Source organism: Manis javanica, chromosome 2 (assembly GCF_040802235.1).
Source record: "Manis javanica isolate MJ-LG chromosome 2, MJ_LKY, whole genome shotgun sequence".
Taxonomy (NCBI): Eukaryota; Metazoa; Chordata; class Mammalia; order Pholidota; family Manidae; genus Manis; species Manis javanica.
The window spans coordinates 141,167,884-141,176,402 of record NC_133157.1 but is presented as its reverse complement, the minus strand read 5'-3'; positions in this window follow the sequence as shown (position 1 = coordinate 141,176,402).

Sequence of the window (8,519 nt, the reverse complement as noted above, 5' to 3'; positions counted from 1 at the left end):
GTCATCTCAGTCTCTGTCCTCGGTGCTGCCACCACTCCAACCTCTGCTCTCCTGCAGCCTTGCAGACATGCCACCGTGTCACCATAGCACTGGGCAGGGCTCTTTACATTGAGTCCATAATAACACATTGCCCACATGTGTGTAGTGACCTAGCCAACCAGGGCTAGATGAGAATCCTGGCCACAGGAACCTTCACTTTATCACACTGGCATAAGGTGAAGATTCCTTTGGTTACTTTTGAAATTGAGAGCATTTCTGAAATGTGCTCAACATGTTAACAATACATAAAACCACTCATTTGTCAAAAACAGAGAGCCCTTTGGCATATAGGTTGTCCCAGCATGTCCCTGTCCTCCGTGCCACTCTGCACCTTGGGTGACTGAATCCTGGAGTTGGAGCTCTGATTGTGCAGGGACCTTGGTCCTTCTGAGTTTGAGATTCCGAGGTCACAGTCTGGAGCAATTGAGGTATGTGACCTGACCTCCTGGAGGGAGCCTGGGAGATTCTGGACCCACTGGTCACCCCGCATCATGTCCTCTAGGGGGTGGTTTGTGGGGAGAGGATTGCACAGGGGCCATGTCCCATCTTCTGAGACAAGTGAAGCCTGCATTCTGTCTGCAGCCTGGGCACCAGCCTTCCAGCAGTGCTGTAAAACCAGGTCCCACCTGTGAACCCCACCTGTGAGCCCCACCTTGAGTCCCACCTATGAGCCACACCTGTGAGCTGATGCCTTGCCTGCAAATGCAACCTTTACAACAGCATGTTTGCAGCAGCATTTCCCACTGATGAGGCTCAAGCTGACTTTTCCTGGCAAGACCTTCCTGCACCTGCCCTGCCCTTCCTTTCCCAAGAGTAAGGCACCTGTCATACCTTCATCACACATGTGCTTTGCACCTGTCACACCTTTCTCAGGTTCCCACAGCTGACTTACTACCCCATCTGCAGCTTTCTTTTACTGGCAGACTGTGGATAAAATGAAGGTTCCTGTGGCCAGGATTCTCACCTGGTCCTGGTTGGCTAGCTCACTACACACGTGTGCACAATACGTTGCTACTGACTCTATATAAAGAGCCTTGCCCAGTGCTCTGGATGATATGGTGGCATGGCTGCAAGGCTGCAGGAGAGCAGAGCAGAGACTGGAGTGCTGGCAGCACTAAGGACAGTGGCCCAGAGGCAGAGACCAGCTTGCTGCATGCAGACTTGCTCTGATTGGACAGGATTCTAGTGATTGATCTGACATCACTGTGGAAATAAAGTTGGGTACAACCCTTTCCCCCCAAGAACTTTCTACTGTCATTTCTTTGGTCACATTGAATCCACAGTGAACTTGCCCTGGGCTGAAACCCATTGGCAAGACACAGACTTACTCCATTATCAGCAAATCTTAGAGGACTTTCCTCTTTATACCTTAATGGCAGACCCTCAAAAATGGCTTCAGTGCTTTAAAAGTCAAATATAATTTCAATTTGTTTCCCCCACAGAGATGGTAGAAAGAAGAAAATCATCACTTCTAAAGGATTTTGTTGAAGACATGTAAGGTGATTTTTATACTAAAATTAGATGGTTCACATTTCCTTACTTTTTAATGTTTTGTTTATTGAGTTCAAATGTTGAAGTGGTAAGAAGCAGCCTAAAGAGATCAAGATTTTATATTGACAAAAATGACATAATAAGAGTAAGTTTAACAAACATGTAACAGCTGCTGAATCCAAAACTCTAAGCTTAGGGGCAGGCTGGGGTGGGGGTGGGTGGCAGAGTGTAAAGGGCTCTGGGGTTAAAACGTGGCTTTGAGTTATTTTGAAACTTTGGTGGGTAGAGTTTTTATACCTCTAGCCAACAATTTAAAGTTTCCAGGTGTTGCAGAGCTGGGAGAAGTGGGGACTTCCTCATCCCTCTGCTTCTTTTCCTTGAATTTCTCCTGTAGTCATCTAATCACGAAGCAAGGTCTCCAACTGTCCAGCAAGATAACCTGTCAGAGTCTGTGTTGTGATAAATTGTATAAATAGCTGTGTGTGATTGAAACAAGAGAACTGCATTGTGGATTCTGCTGCTGTTTGTGTGGTGGAAATATTTCTGACTTCATATGTGTGGTGTTTAATTCTGAATAACAAAATTAGAAAAATGTGGTGGTGGTGGCTTATTGCAGCAGTGGAACTGGAGCAGAGGAACCTGAGGCAGCAGTCTTCTATGAGAGTCCTCAGACTTAAAATTAGACTTGCTAGTGAGTTTTCTTTTTTTTGAAAATGGGCCTTCTGAAAATCGAAGTGATATTTTAAATCTTTTAAGAAATGTACCTCATATATAAGCTATATGAGATTCCTGTAAAACTAAGCTCAAAACATACTGTCTACATGCTACTTGTTGGAAAAAATTGTATAATGGACTAAAGTATCTATTACTTTGTGCATCATCTCCAAATGTTCCCTTACTTACCAGGGTGATAGTTCTTGTTTTTTTCCATTCTTTTTTAAGTATGCAATATATAAGTGTCTGCTCTAAACATTTCTAGCAATATGAAAGCATATATAAAGTGTGTATATATGTGTGTGTGTGTATATATACATATGTATATATACACACACACACATACTTTAAACTCTTTCCTCTCTTCTTGTCATTCCAGAGCTACAGAAGTGAGCTCTATGTTCAGCTGGGTGCATATCTTCCTAAATTCTTTACTATGTGAATTAATTTGCTAGGGCTGCCATAACAAATACCCAAGACTTGGTGGCTTGAATTTATTGTCTCACTGTTCTAGAGGCTGCAAGTCTATGGTGAAGGTGTCTTCATGACTGGTTTCTCCTGAGGCATTTTCCTAGCATTGCAGACAGCTGGCTTCTTTTATTTTTTTGATAGGGATTGCATCAAATCTGTATATTGCTTTGGGCAGGATGGCCATTTTGACGATATTAATTTTTCCTAGCCAAGAGCATGGGATGAGTTTCCATTTGTTAGTGTCCTCTTTAATTTCTCCCAAGAGTGTCTTATAGTTTTCAGGGTATAGGTCTTTCACTTCCTTGGTTAGGTTTATTCCTAGGTATTTTATTCTTTTTGATGCAATTGTGAATTCCTGATTTCGCTTTCTATTGGTTCATTGTTAGTGTATAGGAAAGCCACAGATTTCTGTGTGTTAATTTCGTATCCTGCAACTTTGCTGTATTCCGATATCAGTTCTAGTAGTTTTGGAGTGGAGTGTTCAGGGTTTTCTATGTACAATATCATGTCATCTGCAAATAGTGACAGTTTAACTTCTTCTTTACCAATCTGGATTCCTTGTATTTCTTTGTTTTGTCTAATTGCCATGGCTAGGACGTCCAGTACTATGTTAAATAACAGTGGGAGAGTGAGCATCCCTGTCTTGTTCCCGATCTCAGAGGAAAAGCTTTCAGCTTCTCGCTGTTCAGTATGATGTTAGCTGTGGGTTTATCATATGTGGCATATATTATGTTGAGGTACGTGCCCTCTTTACCCCTTTTGCTGAGAATTTTTATCATGAATGGATGTTGAATTTTGTCGAATGCTTTTTCAGAATCTATGGAGATGATCGTGTGGTTTTTGTCCTTTTTGTTGATGTGGTGGATGATGTTGATGGATTTCGAATGTTGTACCATCCTTGCATCCCTGAGATGAATTCCACTTGGTCGTGGTGTATGATCCTTTTGATATACTGTTGAATTCTGTTTGCTAATATTTTATTGAGTTTTTTGCATCTACATTCATGAGGGATATTGGTCTGTAATTTTCTTTTTTGGTGGGGTCTTTGCCTGGTTTTGGTATTAGGGTGATGTTGGCTTCATAGAATGAGTTTTGGAGTATTCCCTCCTCTTCTATTTTTTGGAAAACTTTAAGGAGAATGGATATTATGTCTTCTCTGTATATCTGATAAAATTCCGAGGTAAATCCATTTGGCCTGGGGGTTTTGTTCTTGGGTAGTCTTTTTTTATTTTTTCATTTTTTTTGAGAGGGCATCCCTCATATTTATTGATCAAATGGTTATTAACAACAATACAATTCTGCATAGGGGAGTCAATGCTCAATGCACATTCATTAATACACCCCAACCCTAATTCTCGTCAGTCTCCAATCTTCTGAAGCATAACAAACAAGTTCTTACATGGTGAACAAATTCTTACATAGTGAATAAGTTCTTACATGGTGAACAGTACAAGGGCAGTCATCACAGAAACTTTCGGTTATGATCACACATTAGGAACTATAAACAATCAGGTCAAATATGAATATTCATTTGATTTTTATACTTGATATATATGTGGATCCCACATTTCTCCCTTTATTATTATTATTATTATTATTTTTAATAAAATGCTGAAGTGGTAGGTAGATGCAAGATAAAGGTAGAAAACATAGTTTAGTGTTGTAAGAGAGCAAATGTAGATGATCAGGTGTGTGCCTGTAGACTATGTGTTAATCCAAGCCAGCAAGGGCAATAAAACATCCACGGATGCAGAAGATTTCTCTCAAAACAGGGGGGGTGAGGTTCTAAGTTTCACCACTGTTGATCCCCAATTTCTCACCTGATGGCCCCCCTGCAACTGTGTCTGTCTTAGGTTGTTCCTCCCTTGAGGAATCTTACCCGTCTCTGGCTAACCAATCATCTTCTGGGGCCATACAGGGAGATGTAAAGTTGGTAAGTGAGAGAGAAGCCATATTATTTGAAAAGGTTAGCTTTTTACTTCTTTGCAGATTTATGCCCTGTGGCTTCTATGCCCAGCACTTGTCTCGAGATATCTTTACCACCTGGAGGAATTATGATACTCGGTAAATTTGATATGAGGCACAAATTGTATTTAAGGGTTGTAATTAGGAAGGAAGAAGAAAAGCTATAGAAGTAGCAGACGGAAGAAAACATGGGAGGATTGATTATTTCTTTGACATATCTTCTTGTAGAGTAACTTAAGCATGTATAGGTTTTAAACTACTAATTAAATTGTGCACACACATTAACATAATAGGAGTCCAGTTACATAACCAAAGCAGATCTATAATTACCAGCCATCTCCAGTGAAGCCAAGAAAACCATTTAGGCACCCTAGGCATTTGTGAAAATTTGTCTATGATATGATGGATATTTTCCAACTGTACTTGAACAGTCTGAGAGAAATCAGACAAATTAAAACAACCCATTCCTGGGAACTGTTCACATCCCATATGTTCTTTTAACAGTAGATAGTCTGTAGTTGTAAGATTTTGGAGCACTACAACTTGCACTTCTCCTAATTCTTGGTTGAGTTCCAACAGTACAGATCCAGTCAAACTTGTTGTTTTACTGAAAGCACAGGCCAGCTTAGTTATCTCCTTCTTCATTCCAATGGCAAGTCTAGGAAACGGTGGGATGGATGCAACTACAACTGCAGCATCTTCATCGCCTGGATCTTCACTGAGGTTTTTTGATGATCATCTTCTGGTATGGGTCTTCCAGAGAGTGCTGATGTTGGAAGTTCTTCTTCATATCATATCTTAGTTCATTTTCTGGGTAGCCAAATTAGGCTTTGATCCTCTGTATAAACACAAACAGACCCTTTGCCCACACTTTGATATGCCCTTTATACCATTGTGTAGAACTCATTGGAGGTCACCACACAGGAAGTGCTTTTTTTTTTTTAAGAGAAAGGAATATTATCAGAAACGTGTACCTCCATAGCTGATCATCTGACACCCTTTTATCCTCTCAGGGAGTAATCCCCCTTTTCTCTTTCTTTCTTTTCTTTCTTTCTTTCTTTCTTTCTTTCTTTCTTTCTTTCTTTCTTTCTTTCTTTCTTTCTTTCTTTCTTTCTTTCTTTGTTTCTCTTTCTTTCTTTCTTTCTTTCTTTCTTTCTTTCTTTCTTTCTCTTTCTTTCTCTTTCTTTCTTTCTTTCTTTCTTTCTTTCTTTCTTTCTTTCTTTCTTTCTTTCTTTCTTTCTTTCTTTCTTTCTTTCTTTCTTTCTTTCTTTCTTCTTTCTTCTTTCCTTTCCTTTCCTTTCTTTCCTTTCTTTCTTTCTTTCTTCTTTTTTTCTTTCTTTCTTTCTTTCTTTCTTTCTTTCTTTCTTCTTTCTTTCTTTCTTTCTTTCTTTCTTTCTTTTTTTCTTTCTTTCTTTCTTTCTTTCTTTCTTTTTTTTTTTCTTTTTTTTTCTTTCCTTTTCTTTCTTTCTTTTTGTTCTTTGATCTACACTTATATGAAGAATATTATGTTTACTAAGTTCTCCCCTATACCAGGTCCCCCGCTATAAACCCCTTTACAGTCACTGTCCATCAGCATAGCAAAATGTTGTAGAATCACTACTTGTCTTCTCTGTGTTATACAGCCCTCCCCTTTCACCCACCCCCCATGCAGGCTAATCTTAATAACCCCCTTCTTCTTCCCACTCCCCTTATCCATCCCTACCCACAAATCCTCCCCAGTCTCTTTCCCTTTGGTACCTGTTAGTCCATTCTTGGGTTCTGTAATTCTGCTGCTGTTTTGTTCCTTCAGTTTTTCCTTTGTTCTTATACTCCACAGATGAGTGAAATCATTTGGTATTTCTCTTTCTCCGCTTGGCTTATTTCACTGAGCATAATACCCTCCAGCTCCATCCATGTTGCTGCAAATGGTAGGATTTTCCCTCTTCTTATGGCTGAGTAGTATTCCATTGTGTATATGTACCACATCTTCTTTATCCATTCATCTACCGATGGACAGTTAGGTTGCTCCCAATTCTTGGCTATTATAAATAGTGCTGCAATAAACATAGGGGTGCATCTGTCTTTCTCAAACTTGATTGCTGCATTCTTAGGGTAAATTCCTAGGAGTGGAATTCCTGGGTCAAATGGTAAGTCTGTTTTGAGCATTTTGATGAACCTCCATAATGCTTTCCACAATGGTTGAACTAATTTACATTCCCACCAGCAGTGTAGGAGGGTTCCCCTTTCTCTACAGCCTTGCCAACATTAGTTATTGTTTGTCTTTTGGATGGCAGCCATCCTTACTGGTGTGAGGTGATACCTCATTGTAGTTTTAATTTGCATTTCTCTGATAATTAGCGATGTGGAGCATCTTTTCATGTGTCTCTTGGCCATCTGTATTTCCTTTTTGGAGAACTGTCTGTTCAGTTCCTCTGCCCATTTTTTAATTGGATTATTTGTTTTTTGTTTGTTGAGGTGGGTGAGCTCTTTATATATTTTGGACATCAAGCCTTTCTCAGATCTGTCATTTACAAATATATTCTCCCATACTGTAGGGTTCCTTTTTGTTCTATTGATGGTGTCTTTTGCTGTACAGAAGCTTTTCAGGTTGATATAGTCCCACTTGTTCATTTTTGCTGTTGTTTTCCCTGCCCGGGGGGATATTTTCAAGAAGAGGTCACTCATGTTTATGTCTAAGAGGTTTTTGCCTATGTTTTTTTCCACGAGTTTAATGGTTTCATGACTTACATTCAGATCTTTGATCCATTTTGAATTTGCTTTTGTATATGGAGTTAGACAATGTTCCAGTTTCATTCTCCTACATGTAGCTGTCCAGTTTTGCCAGCACCATCTGTTGAAGAGACTGTCATTTTGCCATTGTATGTCCATGGCTCCTTTATCAAATATTAATTGACCATATATGTTTGGGTTAATGTCTGGAGTTTCTCGTCTGTTCCACTGGTCTGTGGCTCTGTTCTTGTGCCAGTACCAAATTGTCTTGATTACTATGGCTTTGTAGTAGAGCTTGAAGTTGGGGTGTGAGATCCCCCCTATTTTATTCTTCTCTCTCAGGATTGTTTTGGCTATTGAAGGTCTTTGGTGTTTCCATATGAATTTTTGAATTATTTGTTCCAGTTCGTTGAAGAATGTTGCTGGTAATTTGATAGGGATTGCATCAAATCTGTATATTGCTTTGTGCAGGATGACCATTTTGATGATATTGATTCTTCCTAGCCAAGAGCATGGGATGAGTTTCCATTTGTTAGTGTCTCCTTTAATTTCTCTTAAGAGTGACTTGTAGTTTTCAGAGTATAGATCATTCACTTCTTTGGTTAGGTTTATTCCTAGGTATTTTATTCTTTTTGATGCAATTGTGAATGGAATTGTTTTCCTGATTTCTCTTTCTATTGATTCATTGTTAGTGTATAGGAAAGGTATAGATTTCTGTGTGTTAATTTTGTATCCTGCAACTTTGCTGTATTCCAATATCAGTTCTAGTAGTTTTGGGGTGGAGTCTTTAGGGTTTTTTATGTACAATATCATGTCATCTGCAAATAGGGACAGTTCAACTTCTTCTTTACCAATCTGGATTCCTTGTATTTCTTTGTTTTGTCTGATTGCTGTGGCTAGGACCTCCAGTACTATGTTAAATAGCAGTGGGGAGAGTGGGCATCCCTGTCTGTTCCCAATCTTAGAGGAAAAGCTTTCAGTTTCTCACTGTTCTGTATAATGTTGGCTGTGGGTTTATGATATGTGGCTTTTATTATGTTGAGGTACGTGCCCTCTATTCCCATTTTGCTGAGAGTTTTTATCATGAATGGATGTTGAATTTTGTTAAATGCTTTTTTAGTATCTATGGA